Source organism: Lithobates pipiens, unplaced genomic scaffold (assembly GCF_037356315.1).
Source record: "Lithobates pipiens isolate NorthernLeopardFrog02 unplaced genomic scaffold, aLitPip1_a1.2 Scaffold_1, whole genome shotgun sequence".
Taxonomy (NCBI): domain Eukaryota; kingdom Metazoa; phylum Chordata; class Amphibia; order Anura; family Ranidae; genus Lithobates; species Lithobates pipiens.
Window position 1 is genome coordinate 108,858,717 of NW_027507685.1, and position 15,913 is coordinate 108,874,629.

Here is a 15,913-nt window from a genome sequence, read left to right on the forward strand (position 1 = left end):
GAGTGGATGAGCATCATGGGAAATGTAGTTCCAAAACATCTGGGGTACCAAGGTTCGCCATCACTGCACTTTATTGTCAAAAGTATTGGGACGCCTGCCTGTACACACACATGAGCATTCCAGTCCTAGTCCGTAGAGTTTACCTCCCTGATGAAGACTCTTTATGAGTTGAAATGCATTGGCATGCAACCATTGACAGATTGATATTGGAGATATCTCCATGTGGTGGAGTCTATATACACTATAGTTTCAAAAGTATTGGGACACCTGCCTGCACATGAACTTTAATGGCATCCCAGTCTTAGTCCGTAGAGTTCAATATTGCTTACTGTCCTGATGAAGGCTCTTATGATGAGTTGAAATGTTTTGGAGTCCAACCATTGAAAGATTGATATTGATAATATTGCCCCATCAATGAAGGACCTGGGACTCTACCAATGAAGGGCCTGGTACCCCACCTATATTACCAAAAGTATTGGGACACCAGCCTTTACCCCCATATGAACAGTGCCTGACCTCACAAACGCGCTTTACTACAGGTAGGAGAAAGCATTTCCTTAGTCTCCTCTCCACAGGGATCACTCAGACTATACAGTCTAACTTTGAAGTATGTCACAAGGCGGCAGCAGGGGCTGAGCTGTACTATCTGTGGTCCAAAGGAGATCTGATGGTCTTGTGTCTGGAAAGATACTTCGATCTTTGCTGTTTTGTCGATAGACTTGGTGTCTTACGTTGGATGTCTTACCCCAACTGTCCACCAGAGGGCACTGTTATCCTTTATATTCAGTTCTGTAATAATTACTTTCAGCCTATTCATACCTTAGCTTGCATTGCAGTGCATCAAAGAGTCAAAGTGATCCCTCTCTGGCCAACTGTGTCAAAGTGATCCCTCTCTGGCCAACGGAGTCAAAGTGATGCCTCTCTGGCCAACGGAGTCAAAGTGATGCCTCTCTGGCCAACGGAGTCAAAGTGATGCCTCTCTCTGGCCAACGGAGTCAAAGTGATGCCTCTCTGGCCAACGGAGTCAAAGTGATGCCTCTCTGGCCAACGGAGTCAAAGTGATGCCTCTCTCTGGCCAACGGAGTCAAAGTGATGCCTCTCTCTGGCCAACGGAGTCAAAGTGATGCCTCTCTGGCCAACGGAGTCAAAGTGATGCCTCTCTGGCCAACGGAGTCAAAGTGATGCCTCTCTGGCCAACGGAGTCAAAGTGATGCCTCTCTGGCCAACGGAGTCAAAGTGATGCCTCTCTGGCCAACGGAGTCAAAGTGATGCCTCTCTGGCCAACGGAGTCAAAGTGATGCCTCTCTGGCCAACGGAGTCAAAGTGATGCCTCTCTGGCCAACGGAGTCAAAGTGATCCCTCTCTGGCCAACGGAGTCAAAGTGATGCCTCTCTGGCCAACGGAGTCAAAGTGATGCCTCTCTGGCCAACGGAGTCAAAGTGATGCCTCTCTGGCCAACTGAGTCAAAATGATTTCTCTCTGGCCTACTGCATCAAAGTGATCCCTCTCTGGCCAGTTGAAGTTGGGCTTTAATATAAAACAATAGAAGGTCCAGAAGTGGGTTTGATGGGCGGAGTTCAGCTTTAGGTTTTCATGGAAGGAGAGTGGACTGTCTGGTCTCGGTGGAATCCCTCGGCTGCCATCCAGCAGTGAGAGGCGGAGATGCGATAACATTGAGGTGGGGGGGGGCTCATCTGAATTCCTTTCAGCTCCAGTAACAAAACATACGAAAGGAGATGAGCGCTCTTTCCCACGTGCCACAGCTCTTACCACCCCCTCTGAAAAGCGATCTGCGATTTGATAGGCAGTGAGGTGGCGATATTTCAGTCCGTTCCTTTTCAGTGGGATCCCCTACATGGAAAAATAGTTGGCGGTGCAGGGAAATGTGCGATTTGCCACAAGTTCCCTGCGCCGCAATTGGTGAGACCCATCCTTTAGATATAGCAAGCCCCAGAGATATAGAATGAGAAGTCACAGGAACATTGTTTACAAATGTTGTAATAGAGGAAACAAAGTGTCCTTCCAGAAGAGATCCGTCTCATATATTATAATGTAATATCATAAGGATGAATTTAATATAATGCAATATAGAATAATATAAAATAATATAACATATTATAATACAATATAGAATAATATAAAATAATATAACATATTATAATACAATATAGAATAATATAACATATTATAATACAATATAATATAATACAATATAGAATAATATCAAATAATAAAACTTATATAATAATTTCAAACATGACAGAAAGGGGTTGAACCCTCAGTGATGGAAGGTATCCTTCCAAAGAGTTCCATCTCATATAATATAATTTAATATAGATGAATATAATATAATACAATATGGAATAATATAAAATAATATAATATAATATAATAATATATATGAATATAGTTTAATATAATACAATATAGAATAATATAACATAATATAAATGTATTAAAGATGACAGAAAGGGGTTGAACCTGCAGTTATGGAGGGTATCATTCCACAGAGTTCCATCTCATATAATATCGTATAAAATAATATAATATAAAAGTATAGAAAAATATAATATATAACATAAATGTATCAAACATGATGGGAAGGGGGTTACATTGAATGTTTCATTGACTCCGCAGTGATAAGTATCCTTCCACAGAGTTCCATCTCTCATATAATATAATATAGATGAATATAATTTAATACAATTTAGAACAATATAAAATAATATAACATATTATAATATAAATCAATTAATCATATCAAGCATGACAGAAAGGGGTAGAACCTGCAGTGATGGAGGGTATCCTTCCACAGAGTTCCATCTCATATAATATAATATAACAAACATGATGGGAAGGGGGTTACATTGAATGTTCCATTGACTATGCAGTGATGGGGAGTATCCTTCAACAGGGTTCCATCTCTCATATAATATAATATCATATCGCTAAATATAATATAATACAATACAGAATAATGTAACATAATTTAATATAAATGTTTCAAACATGACAGCTAAGGGGATACAGCAAACGTTTTGTTGACTCTGCAGTGATGGTAAGGTTCTGTCTTAAAATATAATATATAGATCAATATAATATATTACAATATAAAACAATATATATAATATCAATGTATCAAAGATGACAGGAAAGGGTTACAGGGAATGTCCTGCTGACTCCGGAGTGATAATAAGTATTCTTTCACAGGGTTCCATCTCTCATATACTATAATATAATATGATATACTAAAGATGAATATAATACAATACAATATAGAATAATATCAAATATAATATAATATAAATGTTTCAAAATTGACAGCTAAGGGGATACAGCAAACCTTTAGTTGACTCCACAGTGATGGTAAGGATGCTTCTACAGAGTTCTGTCTCATATAATGTAACATAAATTACATGGCAGCAAGGGGTTACATCGAACGTCCCGTTGACTTTGCAGTGATGGCAAGTAGCCTTCCACAGAGTTTTGTCTAATATCATGTAATATAATATAATATATACGGTAATATAATGTAATATAATTATATAATATAATGTAATATAATTATATAATATAATGTAACATAATAATATATAGTTTAATATAATATAATGTAAATGACATGGCAGGAAGATGTAATGCTGGGTACACATGACCGGACTTTTTGATGGACTTCCCGACGGACTTTCCGAATGAGCTGATTTGCGTACACACCATCACACCTTCTGGCAGAATACTAGGCCCTTATTGGAGCACGCAGCCTGGCCGATCAGGAAAAGAGGTGGGGACGAGCGAGCGCACCCCCCCTCCTGAACCGTACCAGGCTGCATGCCCCCCCCCACCCCAAAGCACCTTGTCCCCATGTTAATGAGGACAAGGGCCTCTTCCTGACAACCCTGTCCGTTGGTTGTCGGGGTCTGTGGGCGGGGGGCTTATTGGAGTCCAGGAGCCTCCTTTAATAAGGGGGCCCCCAGATCCTGGCCCTCCACCCTGGGGGGAAAAGGGTCAATAAAAAAAAACACACTACACAGGTTTTTAAAGTAGTTTATTAGACAGCTCCGGGGGGTCTTCTTTCCGACTCCGGGGGTCTTCTTCCAACTTCAGGGGTCTTCTTCCGACTCCGGGGGTCTTCTTCCAACTCCAGGGGTCTTCTTCCGACTCCGGGGGTCTTCTTCCAACTCCAGGGGTCTTCTTCCGACTTCTCCGTGCTTTCCAGTTCTTCTCGCCATGCTCCTCCGCTATCTTCTGCTCTTTTGCTAGCGGTGGCCCGGCTTTCTCCTTCGCCGTTGTCGTCTTCTTCTTCTTCCTTCTGTTCTTCCAATGTTGACACGACGCTCTCTCCCGCTGTAATGCCGTGGACATGGTGCTCAGCGACTTATATAGGCATAAGGGGCGGGTCACCGGGTGATGTCACCCGGTGACCCCGTCCCTTATGACGTCACAGTCCCAAAATGCCCAGGGACTGTGACGTCATAAGGGGCGGGTCACCGGGTGTGGGGCTGTGACGTCACAAGTAGGGATGCACCGAATGGGTTTTTTGGTGCCGAAACAGATACCGAAAATGAAAAATACACTAGGCCGAAAACCGAAACCGATACCGAAACAGCACCGATACTGAAAATGACTGTTTTTAAAAAATATTTTTATACAGGAGGTGGTCAGAGACTGGGGACATGGTACAGGAGGTGGTCAGAGACTGGGGACATGGTACAGGAGGTGGTCAGAGACTGGGGACATGGTACAGGAGGTGGTCAGAGACTGGGGACATGGTACAGGAGGTGGTCAGAGACTTGGGGACATGGTACAGGAGGTGGTCAGAGACTGGGGACATGGTACAGGAGGTGGTCAGAGACTGGGGACATGGTACAGGAGGTGGTCAGAGACTGGGGACATGGTACAGGAGGTGGTCAGAGACTGGCGACATGGTACAGGGGGACACGGTACAGGAGATGGTCAGAGACAGGGAACACGGTACAGGAGATGGTCAGACTGGGGACACGGTATAGGAGATGGTCAGAGACAGAGGACGTGGTACAGGAGATGGTCAGAGACTGGGGACGTGGTACAGAAGATGGTCAGACTGGGGACATGGTACAGGAGATGGTCAGAGACAGAGGACGTGGTACAGGAGGCATCCCCCATTGCAGGCCATTGTGCCCCATTGCAGCCAGTGTGCCCCATTGCAGCCAGTGTGCCCCATTGCAGCCAGTGTGCCCCATTGCAGCCAGTGTGCCCCATTGCAGCCTGTGTGTCCCATTGCAGCCTGTGTGTCCCATTGCAGCCTGTGTGTCCCATTGCAGCCTGTGTGCCCCATTGCAGCCCATTGCAGCCAGTGTGTCCCATTGCAGCCAGTGTGCCCCATTGCAGCCTGTGTGTCCCATTGCAGCCCATTGCAGCCTGTGTGTCCCATTGCAGCCTGTGTGTCCCATTGCAGCCTGTGTGCTATTTTGCAGCCAGCCTGTGCAGGGAAGAGAGCCGCCTCCGCCGCCTGTTTGATCACAGCGCCGGTGTTCTGCCATATAGTGTCCGGCCATGAAATGCATGCGCAGTACGGAGTAGAAGAAGCTTCGGAAAATCTCCGAAGCTGAACGGCGCCTGCGCCGTGAGTGGAGGTGGTAGCCCCACCATCCAAGCGGCCATAGGGTTGTGAATTTTAGAGGGCCCCTCGCGGGCGAGCTTCGCTCGCCACGCTTCGGGCACGGCCTCGCTGCGCTCGGCTCTTTTTTATTCCTGCTCTATGTCCACTTGGATAGTGGGGATAGAACCTGGACTCAAGGCGCAGGCGCCGTTCATCCTCCGCAATTTTCAGAATCTGTGTTGCTGTGTACTGCGCATGTGCAGTACGCAGCGGACACTATCCGGTGGAGGACGTTATTTGACAAGACACCGGGAACATCACAGCTTTCATTTCAATAGCTGTGTGTTCCCGGCCGCACGCCGTCACACGCAGCCCCTCCCCCTTGTCCGGGCACTTTGATAGACAGATCATCCGTCCAATCCTGCGGATGATCTGTCTATCTAAGTGCCGGACAAGGGGGAGGGGCTGTGTGTGACGGCTCGCGGCCGGGAACACACAGCTATTGAAATGAAAGCTGTGATGTTCCCAGCGCTGTGATCAAACAGGCGGCGGAGGCGGCTCTCCTGCACTATACACCCCCCATGATGGGCGTCACCAGGGGACGGGGGGCGGAGCCCCGCCCCCACCCAGGCCACGCCCTATTTTCGGCTCCATTATCGTCCGTTTTTCTCTTTGGGCAAATTGCCGAAAGGGCATTTTCGGCCGATATGTTTCGGCGGCCGAATTTTCGGTGCATCACTAGTCACAAGGGGTGGGGTCACCAGGTGACATCACATATAATATAATATAAATGACATGGCAGGAAACGGTTACATTGATTGTCCTGTTAACTCTGCACTCATATAATATAAATGTCAGGAAAGGGCTACATCGAATGTTCTCATATAATATAAACATCAGGAAAGGGTTACATCGAACGTTCGGTCTCATATAATATAAATGTCAGGAAAGGGTTACATCGAACGCTCTCCAATAATATAAATGTCAGGAAAGGGTTACATCGAACGTTCTCCTATAATATAAATGTCAGGAAAGGGTTACATCGAACGTTCTCCTATAATATAAACATCAGGAAAGGGTTACATCGAACGTTCGGTCTCATATAATATAAATGTCAGGAAAGGGTTACATCGAACGTTTCTGTCTCATATAATATAAATGCCAGGAAAGGGTTACATCGAACGCTCTCCAATAATATAAATGTCAGGAAAGGGTTACATCAAACGTTTTTCGTGGTCTCCGTGGTGACGGCGTGTTTCCGTCCTCCTGGATTCTGGTTGGGGGGGGTGAGGAGTCGATCACCCCCCTCTGGAAGTATAAATAGAATCCTTGTACAGAGGGATTTGAATGTTGCGATGATTGTGGCGTTGTCGGAACGCCGTCTGAGTGCCAAGATTGGGGGGGGGAGGGGGGGGGTTGCCGGTCCAACCAACGGGAATGGAGTGCAGGATTTAAACGGTCGGCTCAGCCCCTCCCCACCCGTCCTCCCTGACAGCTGGACACAGCTGTCTTCTGCCCCATTCCCATGGATCTACCCCGGGCGCCCCGCACCCCAGGATCCAATTGCCCCCAGAAGCCCCTCTGAGGGCCCCCCCCCCCCCGACATGCCGCTGCTGGATCTGCTTCGGGCGTGCTTCAGATGGGACAAGGTAAAGTGCGACACAAGCGACATCTTCACCACACACCATACAATCTCTGTACAACAATCAGCTTTAGATTTACCAAAAAAACGATGTAATAGGAGGACCCACCTCATCCAATTGCACCACCTAATCTGACCACACACATTACAATCCAATCATACAATCTGCTTTGAATCTGCCAACACACATGTATTACAAGGTTGTAGATGGTAAATCGTTATTTGATTGTGCAGAGATTGTATGGTCAGATTGTAATGTGTGGGGTCCCTTCGTTGTTGTTAGATCTGGGGGGGGGGTTGGGTCACCATAGACGTTACAATCTGACTGTACAATCAGCTTTAGATTTACCAGAACTTTGTAATGTGAGGATCCACCTAAACTATCCAATCGGTTTGCACCCAATCTGGCAGCCTCTTACACGACGCGGTTGTGGTAGATCTGTATTGTACAATCTGATTGCAGCACGTATGTGTGCGGAGCTCTGAGCAGATTGGAACGTGTGTGGGGAGCTCTGAGGAGATTGGAATGTGTGTGCGGAGCTCTGAGGGGATTGGAACGTGTGCGGAACTCTGAGGAGATTGGAACGTGTGTGGGGAGCTCTGAGGAGATTGGAACGTGTGTGGGGAGCTCTGAGGAGATTGGAACGTGTGTGCGGAGCTCTGAGGAGATTGGAACATGTGTGCGTAGCGCTGAGGGGATTGGAACGTGTGTGCGGAGCTCTGAGGGGATTGGAACGTGTGTGGGGAGCTCTGAGGAGATTGGAACGTGTGCGGAGCTCTGAGGGGATTGGAACGTGTGTGGGGAGCTCTGAGGTGATTGGAACGTGTGTGCGGAGCTCTGAGGGGATTGGAACGTGTGTGCGGAGCACTGTAAGGCATCGCGGATCGGCACTGACAGGCAGAACTGATGGGCACTGACAGGCAGAACTGATGGGCACTGACAGGCAGATCTGATGGGCACTAACAGGGAGCACACTGATAGACACTGACAGGCAGAACTGATGGGCACTGACAGGCAGCACTGATTGGCACTAACAGACATCACTGATGGGCACTGACAGACAGCATACTGATGGGCGCTGACAGGCAGAACTGATTGGCACTGACAAGCATCACTGATTGCCACTGACAGGCAGAACTGATTGGCACTGACAGGCAGAACTGATTGGCACTGACAGGCAGAACTGATTGGCACTGACAGGCAGAACTGATTGGCACTGACAGGCAGAACTGATTGGCACTGACAGGCAGAACTGATGGGCACTGACAGGCAGAACTGATGGGCACTGACATGCAGCACTGATGGGCACTGACAGGCAGCACTGATTGGCACTAACTGACATCACTGATGGGCATTGACAGGCAGAACTGATGGGCACTAACTGATATCACTGTTGGGAACTGACAGGCAGAACTGATGGGCACTAACTGATATCACTGTTGGGAACTGACAGGCATCACTGATAGGCTCTGACAGGCAGCACTGATGGGCACTAACTGACATTACTGATGGGCACTGACAGGCAGAACTGATGGGCACTAACTGACATCACTTATGGGCACTGACAGGCAGAACTGATGGGCACTAACTGACATCACTGATGGGAACTGACAGGCAGAACTGATGGGAACTAACTAGTATCACTGTTGGGAACTGACAGGCATCACTGATAGGCTCTGACAGGCAGCACTGATGGGCACTAACTGACATTACTGATGGGCACTGACAGGCAGAACTGATGGGCACTAACTGACATCACTGATGGGCACTGACAGGCAGAACTGATGGGCACTAACTGACATCACTGATGGGCACTGATGGGCACTGACAGGCAGAACTGATGGGCACTGACAGGCAGCACTGATGGGCACTAACTGACATTACTGATGGGCACTGGCAGACAGAACTGATGGGCACTAACTGACATCACTGATGGGCACTGACAGGCAGAACTGATGGGCACTAACTGACATAACTGATGGGCACTGACAGGCAGAACTGATGGGCACTGACAGGCAGAACTGATGGGCACTGACAGGCAGCACTGATGGGCACTAACTGACATTACTGATGGGCACTGGCAGACAGAACTGATGGGCACTAACTGACATCACTGATGGGCACTGACAGGCAGAACTGATGGGCACTAACTGACATAACTGATGGGCACTGACAGGCAGAACTGATGGGCACTAACTGACATCACTGATGGGCACTGACATGCAGAACTGATGGGCACTGACAGGCAGCACCGATTGGCACTAACTGACATCACTGATGGGCATTGACAGGCAGAAATGATGGGCACTAACTGACATCACTGATGGGAACTGACAGGCAGAACTGATGGGCACTAACTGATATCACTGTTGGGAACTGACAGGCATCACTGATAGGCTCTGACAGGCAGCACTGATGGGCACTAACTGACATTACTGATGGGCACTGACAGGCAGAACTGATGGGCACTAACTGACATCACTTATGGGCACTGACAGGCAGAACTGATGGGCACTAACTGACATCACTGATGGGAACTGACAAGCAGAACTGATGGGAACTAACTAGCATCACTGTTGGGAACTGACAGGCATCACTGATGGGCTCTGACAGGCAGCACTGATGGGCACTAACTGACATTACTGATGGGCACTGACAGGCAGAACTGATGGGCACTAACTGACATCACTGATGGGCACTGACAGGCAGAACTGATGGGCACTGACAGGCAGCACTGACGGGCACTAACTGACATTACTGATGGGCACTGACAGGCAGAACTGATGGGCACTAACTGACATCACTGTTGGGCACTGACAGGCATCACACTGATGGGCACTAACATTCAGAACTGTTGGGCACTGACAGGCAGAACTGTTGGGCACTGACAGGCAGAATTGATGGTCACTAACAGATATCACTGATGGGCAATGGCAGGCAGAATACTGATGGGCACTGACAGATATCACGGATGGACACTGACAGACAGAACTGATGGGCACTAACTGACATCACTGATGGGCACTGACAGGCAGAACTGATTGGCACTAACTGATATCACTGTTGGGAACTGACAGGCAGCACTGATGGGCACTGACAGGCAGCACTGATTGGCACTAACTGACATCACTGATGGGCATTGACAGGCAGAAATGATGGGCACTAACTGACATCACTGATGGGAACTGACAGGCAGAACTGATGGGCACTAACTGATATCACTGTTGGGAACTGACAGGCATCACTGATAGGCTCTGACAGGCAGCACTGATGGGCACTAACTGACATTACTGATGGGCACTGACAGGCAGAACTGAAGGGCACTAACTGACATCACTGTTGGGCACTGACAGGCATCACACTGATGGGCACTAACATTCAGAACTGTTGGGCACTGACAGGCAGAACTGTTGGGCACTGACAGGCAGAATTGATGGTCACTAACAGATATCACTGATGGGCAATGGCAGGCAGAATACTGATGGGCACTGACAGATATCACGGATGGACACTGACAGACAGAACTGATGGGCACTAACTGACATCACTGATGGGCACTGACAGGCAGAACTGATTGGCACTAACTGACATCACTGATGGGCATTGACAGGCAGAACTGATGGGCACTGACAGGCAGAACTGATGGGCACTAACTGACATCACTGTTGGGCACTGACAGGCATCACACTGATGGGCACTAACAGTCAGAACTGTTGGGCACTGACATACAGAACTGTTGGGCACTAACAGGCAGAACTGTTGGGCACTGACAGGCAGAACTGTTGGGCACTGACAGGCAGAACTGATGGGCCCCAACAGATATCACCGATGGGCACTGGCAGGCAGCATACTGATGGGCACTGACAGATATCACGGAAGGACACTGAGAGACAGAACTGATGGGCACTAACTGACATCACTGATGGGCACTGATAGGCAGAACTGATGGGCACTGACAGGCAGAACTGATGGGCACTAACAGGTATCACTGATGGGCACTGATAGGCAGAACTGATGGGCACTAACAGATATCACTGATGGGCACTGACAGGCAGAACTGATGGGCACTGACAGGCAGAACTGATGGGCACTAACTGACATCACTGATGGGCACTGACAGGCAGAACTTATGGGCACTAACTGACTTCACTGTTGGGCACTGACAGGCATCACTGATGGGCACTGACAGGCAGAACTGATGAGCACTAACAGGAAGAACTAATGGGCGCTGACAGGCCGAAATGATGGGCACTGACAGATATCACTGATGGGCAATGGCAGGCAGCATACTGATGGGCACTGACAGATATCATGGATGGACACTGAGAGGCAGAACTGATGGGCACTAACTGGCATCAATGATGGGCACTGACAGGCAGAACTGATGGGCACTGACAGGCAGAACTGATGGGCACTGACAGGCAGAACTGATGGGCACTGAAAAGGCAGAACTGATGGGCACTAACAGGGAGCACACTGATGGGCACTGACAGGCAGAACTGATGGGCACTGACAGGCAGCACTGATTGGCACTAACAGACATCACTGATGGGCACTGACAGGCAGCATACTGATGGGCACTGACAAACAGCACTGATGGGCACTAACTCGCATCACTGATGGGCACTGACAGGCAGAATTGATGGGCACTAACTGACATCACTGATGGGCACTGACAGGCAGAACTTATGGGCACTAACTGACATCACTGATGGGCACTGACAGGCTGAGCTGATGGACACTAACTGACATCACTGATGAGCACTGACAGGCAGAACTGATGGTCACATACTGACATAACAGTTGGGAACTGACAGGCATCACTGATGGGCACTGACAGGCAGCACTGATGGGCACTAACTGACATTACTGATGGGCACTAACTGACATCACTGATGGGCACTGACAGGCAGAACTGATGGGCACTAACTGACATCACTGATGGGCACTGACAGGCAGAACTGATGGACACTGACAGGCAGCACTGACGGGCACTAACTGACATTACTAATGGGCACTGACAGGCAGAACTGATGGACACTAACTGACATCACTGTTGGGCACTAACAGTCAGAACTTTTGGGCACTGACATACAGAACTGTTGGGCACTAACAGGCAGAACTGTTGGGCACTGACAGGCAGAACTGATGGGCACTAACAGATATCACCGATGGGCAGTGGCAGGCAGCCTACTGATGGGCACTGACAGATATCATGGAAGGACACTGAGAGACAGAACTGATGGGCACTAACTGACATCACTGTTGGGCACTGACAGGCAGAACTGATTGGCACTGACAGGCAGAACTGATGGGCACTAACAGGTATCACTGATGGGCACTGAGAGGCAGAACTGATGGGCACTAACAGATATCACTGATGGGCACTGACAGGCAGAACTGATGGGCACTGACAGGCAGAACTGATGGGCAATAACTGACATCACTAATGGGCACTGACAGGCAGAACTTATGGGCACTAACTGACATCACTGTTGGGCACTGACAGGCATCACTGATGGGCACTGACAGGCAGAACTGATGAGCACTAACAGGAAGAACTAATGGGCACTGACAGGCCGAAATGATGGGCACTGACAGGCAGCACTGATGGGCACTAACAGATTTCACTGATGGGCACTGACAGGCAGAACTGATGGGCACTAACAGATATCACTGATGGGCACTGACAGATATCACTGATGGGCACTGACAGGCATCACTGATGGACACTGACAGGCAGAACTGTTGGGCACTGACAGGCAGAACTGTTGGGCACTGACAGGCAGAAACTGTTGGGCACTGACAGGCAGAACTGTTGGGCACTGACAGGCAGCACACTAATGGGCTCTAACTGACATCACTGATGGGCACTAACAGACATCACTGTTGGGCACTGACAGCACACTGATGGGCACTGACAGGCAGCACTGATTGGTCCTGACAGGAATCACACTGATGGGCGCTAACAGGCAGAACTGTTGGGTACTGACAGGCAGAACTGTTGGGTACTGACAGGCAGAACTGTTGGGTACTGACAGGCAGAACTGTTGGGTACTGACAGGCAGAACTGTTGGGTACTGACAGGCAGAACTGATGGGCAATAACAGGCAGAACTGTGGGCACTGATGGGCAGCACTGATGGGCACTGACAGGCCAAACTGATGGGCACTGACAGGCAGAACTGTGGGCACTGACAGGCTGAACTGATGGAAACTGACAGGCAGCACTGATGGGCACTAACAGATATCACTGATGGGCGCTGACAGGCATCACTGATGGGCACTGCCATCACTGATGGGCATTGACAGGCAGCACACTGATTGGCACTGAGAGGCATCACTGATGGGCACTGACAGGCAACACTGATGGGTATTAACTGACATCACTGATGGGCACTGACAGGCAGCACTGATGCACACTGACAAACATCACTGATGGGCACTGGTGGGCAGCACTGTTGGGGCTGCAGCAATGATCAGGGCACGGATTACCAGTGTAGATGTCCTCTCTGAGGGAATTCCGCTGATCGGTTCTCCTGTTCTCACCAGCTTTCAGTGTGAGGAGAGGAATGCTGATAACCGGCATTTCCTATTTGTGTTTCCAGCAACAGACATATAAATGGCTATGGGGGAGGGGTGGGCAACTCTCTAATAATGGGCATTGGGGGGAAGGGAAAACTCCAAAATAAGGGCCATGGGTGGGGTAACTCCATAATAATAATCATGGAGTTACATAGTTAGGTTGAAAAAATACACAAGTCCATCCAGTTCAACTTTAAAAATAGTAAGTGGGGTAAGAGTGGTGTGGAATAAGTGTGGGGGGGGGGGGGGCTACTCCATAGTAATGGTCATGGGGAAGGGAGGGGGCAACTCTATAGTAATGATCATGGTAGGGGGGAATTCCATAATAATGGTCATGGGGGGGGGCAACACCATAATAATGGCGGGTAGGGGGAAACTCCATATTAATGGTCATGGGGGGAGTGAGGGGGGTCAACTACATCATAATGGGCATGGGGAGAGGGGGGTAACTCCTTAATAATGGCAATGGGAGGAACATTTTGATGGCCATGGGGGAGGGGGATATATTGATGACATGGGGGGATAATATATTGATGACATGGGGGGAATATATTGATGGCCATGGGGGATATATTGATGGTCATGGGGGCGGAATATATTGATGGTCATGGGGGGGGGGGGGGGTATATTGATGGTCATGGGAGGATATATTGATAGTCATGGGGGGGATATATTGATGACATGGAGGGGGGGATATATTGATGACATGGAGGGGAGGATATATTGATGGTCATGGGGGGAATATATTGATAGTGATGGGGGGGATATATATTGATGACATGGAGGGGGGGATATATTGATGACATGGGGGGGGGGATATATTGATGGTCATGGGAGGATATATTGATAGTCATGGGGGGGATATATTGATGACATGGAGGGGGGGATATATTGATGACATGGAGGGGGGATATATTGATGGTCATGGGGGGAATATATTGATAGTGATGGGGGGGATATATATTGATGACATGGAGGGGGGGATATATTGATGGTCATGGGGGAATATATTGATGGTCATGCGGGGGTTATTGATGACTATGGGGTGGAAGTATTTTGATGGTCATGGGGGGGTTATTGATGACTATGGGGTGGAAATATATTGATGGTCATGGGGGGGTTATATTGATGGCCATGGGGGGGATATATTGATGGTCATGGGGGGATATATTGATGACCATGGGTGGGAATATATTGGTGGTCATGGGGGGAATATATTGATGGTCATGGGGGGAATCTAATGATGACAATGGTGGGGAGTATATTGATGACCATGGGGGGGTATATTGATGACCATGGGGGGATATATTGATGAGCATGGGGGGGTATATTTATGACCATGGGGGGATATATTGATGACCATGGGGGGGATATATTGATGACCATGGGGGGATATATTGATGACCATGGGGGGATATATTGATGACCATGGGGGGGATATATTGATGACTATGGGGGGTATATTTATCACCATGGGGGGATATATTGATGGCTATGGGGGGGGGGTATATTGATGACCATGGAGGTATATATTGATGACCATGAGGGAGGGATATATTGATGCCCATGGGGTATATATTGATGACCATGGGGGTATATATGACTATGGGGGGATATATTGATGACTATGGGGGGATATATTGATGGCCATGGGGGGGATATATTGATGACTATTGGGGGGATATATTGATGACTATTGGGGGGATATATTGATGACTATGGGGGATATATTGATGGCTATGGGGGGGATATATTGATGGCTATGGGGGGGATATATTGATGACTATGGGGGGGGATATATTGATGACTATGGGGGGATATATTGATGGCCATGGGGGGGATATATTGATGGCTATTGGGGGGATATATTGATGACCATGGGGGGGATATATTGATGGCTATTGGGGGATATATTGATGACTATGGAGGGGATATATTGATGACTATGGGGGAATATATTGATGACTGATGAGCTCATACATTGTGATGGATTGATAATAGAATTGGACACTTCCCATTGTACATTCACATAACATTCACACTGGGGGGATTCTCTGGGAATATCCGGAGTGTTTTCCTCAGCTGTCTCGGGTCCTCCAGCTGGGAAT